This window comes from Bison bison, unplaced genomic scaffold, assembly GCF_000754665.1.
Source record: "Bison bison bison isolate TAMUID 2011002044 unplaced genomic scaffold, Bison_UMD1.0 scf7180017864043, whole genome shotgun sequence".
Taxonomy (NCBI): domain Eukaryota; kingdom Metazoa; phylum Chordata; class Mammalia; order Artiodactyla; family Bovidae; genus Bison; species Bison bison.
This window is the reverse complement of record NW_011494615.1, coordinates 4788394-4791763: the sequence shown is the minus strand read 5'-3', so window position 1 is coordinate 4791763 and position 3370 is coordinate 4788394. Positions and strand designations below refer to the sequence as shown.

Here is a 3370-nt window from a genome sequence, read left to right as displayed (position 1 = left end):
AGGAGAATCCAGATGGAGTCAGAATTAGCCGTGAGATATGGCTTCCGAACCAACAGATCATAGCATTCTCATGTGAATAATTAGATGTTTACAAACTTTTTTTCCCTTTTCTGTCAAATGAGAACTTTTGCTTTCCTTAATAGAAATCTCTTTGCAAATATTTCAGTGGTCAGAGGGTATATATTAAAACACACATTTGCAAGTTGTATAAATTTATAGGTTTATTAGGGCAGGAAGATATGGTACAATATAAGCAGGAAAAGCAAAAATCTTACAAATAAATCACATTTAAGTGTGTTAACTCACAAAATTTTTTAGTAAACTTGTAATTCTAGACAAGCACTGTGGCAAGCTTATTAATATTATCATTTGCTAATTTAGGAAAGAGAGAAGAGCCAAATGAATTGTTGCAAAATGGTAAATTTTTAATATGATGAAACACAGAAAGAAACTACTAATCAAAAGACAGTGAAATGTCAATTTCTTAGTTTTAATAATGCTTTATAGATATATAAGATGCTGCCAATGGGGGAAACTGGATAAAGAGTAAAGAGGACTTTTCTGTATTATTTTTGTAACTTCTGGTGAGTCTGTAATTCCCCTCCTCACCAAAAAAAGGAAAGCAAGAAAAAGTAGTAAATCTAGATAAGAAAGCATTTTTGGAAACAGAACTTAAAGCAAATACACATAAACAAAGAGTTGCTTTGCTAGGTTTCCACGGGTTTGAAAGGAGTTTTTAAAATTTTTAAAATGCTTTCAAAGTGTGCTTACATACACATACTTTACTAATAAAAAGATTGAGGCCTAAAAAGTAGCATCCTATTTTTAATGTTTGAACTAATGTTTTCCAGAGAACTGCTTAGAGTGAAACATAGCATTGTCTGCGAAAGTCAATTTTGTGAAAACCGCAAAAATGAGTATCTGCTCTTGAGAAAGGAAAACTTTTATTTCTTGACATCATCAAAGAAAAATGTGAAGGATTTGATATGAAATGAACAAAAATGTACAAATCCTACCACCTCATTGCTCAAAAAATTTTTTTCCTTCATCTATTAATATGTCCCTAAAGCAGCTAGCTCACACAGACCTGGGGGCATTCACATGTCAGAATATTCCATAAAGATCTGGGAACACATATTTTTGGTGGAAAGAATGTGCAGGGAAAGACTGCTTGTGAAACAGTTCAGAGTGACGCATTTAGTAAGGATCCCCTTGCAATAACGAAATGTTAGCATCAGAACACTCTTGGGAGCCTTCAAAAGACACATGCGAAACAAGTGAAATTTTTGGTGGGGGGGTAACAGATGGCAAATATCCTACTGTGGGAGAAATAAAAACAGAGAATTTCCAAAATTGCCTTATAGCACTTTACCTTAAAGTATACCTTCATAATAAAGTTACAAGAGCAACAGAGACATTTGCTTGACTGGACGCTTCATTTGTATTTCCCTCTTAAATATTAAAATTATAGCAACACGGCATAAAGTAAAAGGGGTATTGGGGCCAGAAAGATGAGAGTTTCAAATTCAGTTTCAAATCTCAGATTCTCTCAGCTACTAGTTTTGTTACCTTAGGCAAATCATTATTTCTCTGAATCTCAATGACTTTATTACTAAAATGGGTATAATAACTCCCATATCTCAAGGTCGGTCCTAGTACTGAAAGGGATAATGTATTTAAGAGTTTAGTAGAATGTTGTGCAAATACTGTGTGAGCTCCCTCCCGGTTTTCCCAGAAGACACAGCAAGACCTTTCTTTCTCTGTTAGTTTGATATGAGATGAAAACAAGTGACTAAGTAAAATTTTAAAAAGCAAGAGAATCTAATCCTAAACACACACACACACACACATACACACACATTTATTTGTAGTTATTTATTTGGCTGCACCAGGTCTTAGCTGTGGCTGGAAGGATCTTTTTCCTTGTTATTGGTGACATGCCTGATCTTTTAGTTGTGGCATGTGGGATCTATTAATAGTTCCCCAACCATGGATCTGAACCCCAGACCCCCTGCATTGGGAGCACGGAGTCTTAACCACCGGACCACCACGGAAGTCCCTTCCAATCCTAATATCATTCCAAACAGTCTTTCCATTAATTATGCAGTCACATAAACTAATACTTAATAAACATTATTGGATTATTGGTATTATTCAGGTACCTGAATAGGTTCTCTCTTGCAAGTCTGCTTTTTAGTTTATCTTTAACTGAGCAAAACACGTCATTAATCCTTTTATTCAGATCGTAACATAGTATGATTTTGGGGGGACATTAAGCCCCTCTTGATCCCAGGTAAAAACAAGTTTCAATATTTGTTCACAGGTTTGAGAAAAACAGCGACATGGCAAGAGAAAGAGCGCGAGGTTAGAGACTTTGTCTTTCCAAGGCTGATGGTATGATCCTCCTGCCATGAAGCCACCTGTTGCTGTCTCTCTGCCTAAAGACCACAGTTCCGTAATCCACGCCTCCCTCGCAGTGCCGCACTCCAGCCCTCATGAACTCTGAAAGGTGAGCAAGCCTTCTGAAATCGCAGGGGTGGGCAGCACACAAACAGCCCTTATAAGGCATTCGAGCCAGGTTCTTAACATGGAATCATGGGCTTATTCAGCGGGTCCTGGAACCTATTACTGTCCCGGAGGTAAAGTTGTATCGAAGTGTTTTGTGCCTTCTTCTCAGGAGGCTGCCCAACTGCCACTTCCCTCTGGAGGTCTTCTCCTGCCAGAGGTCTCGCCTACAGGATCTCTCATCACCTTTGTGTATCACCTGCGGAGTCTCACCGCAATCTGTCAACCTTATTTGCTTAAATCCGTCCACCCCACTAGAAGATGAGCTTCCCAAAGAGCAGGACCTCTGGTCTTTCTTCAGGGCCCTGAAGCTGGTGGATCCCGACTGAGACTCTCGGACTGAATGACAGCTCAGAGTCCATCAGATATTGAGCAGACTCCCTTTCCCCCCAGCCCCGCCCCCAGCTTTCTTCACCGGAAATCATTTCAAAATCATTCATTTTGGAAATAAGGCTTCTAGGGCTTCGACCGCACCCACCCACCTACGTTCCAACGGTTAGAACTGCCGCCCCGGCCCACTCACCCAAGCCCTCTAGGCCGGACAGCTTAAGGTGACCGAGGCAGGGGTAGCCGCCAACGGGCACGCGCGTCAGTTCACATTCCCGACCCCCGTCCTCGGGGCGGAGGGGCGGGGTGGGCCCCGCGGGCCTGGAGGAGCCACCTCAGGAGGCCGCCCGAGCCTCCACCCTTCTCGGGGTCCCGGGTCTCTTCTCCTCCGGCGGCACGCAGTCGGCCGCGGGGGGTCAAGCCCGTCGCGCAGCGCGCGCCGCCGCGACCACAAGTACTTCCGGGTGAGCGGGTCGCC

General features: G+C 42.3%; 1 protein-coding gene and 1 long non-coding RNA gene across 2 annotated transcripts in view; one reads left to right on the top strand and one right to left on the bottom strand.

The window, feature by feature from the left end:
* Nucleotides 1–203: 203 nt before the first annotated feature.
* Nucleotides 204–3311, bottom strand: LOC104985382. Its single transcript, XR_824889.1, has 2 exons — nucleotides 3089–3311; nucleotides 204–2502 (listed from the first exon to the last, which is right to left on the bottom strand). It is a non-coding gene; the product is annotated as an uncharacterized LOC104985382 (long non-coding RNA).
* Nucleotides 2454–3370, top strand: part of LRRFIP2 (leucine rich repeat (in FLII) interacting protein 2) — a 110118-nt gene continuing 109201 nt past the window's right edge. The window contains exon 1 of the mRNA XM_010835533.1: nucleotides 2454–2509. The gene's annotated coding sequence lies outside the window, so the exon portion shown is untranslated. The remainder of the gene's footprint in view (nucleotides 2510–3370) is intronic.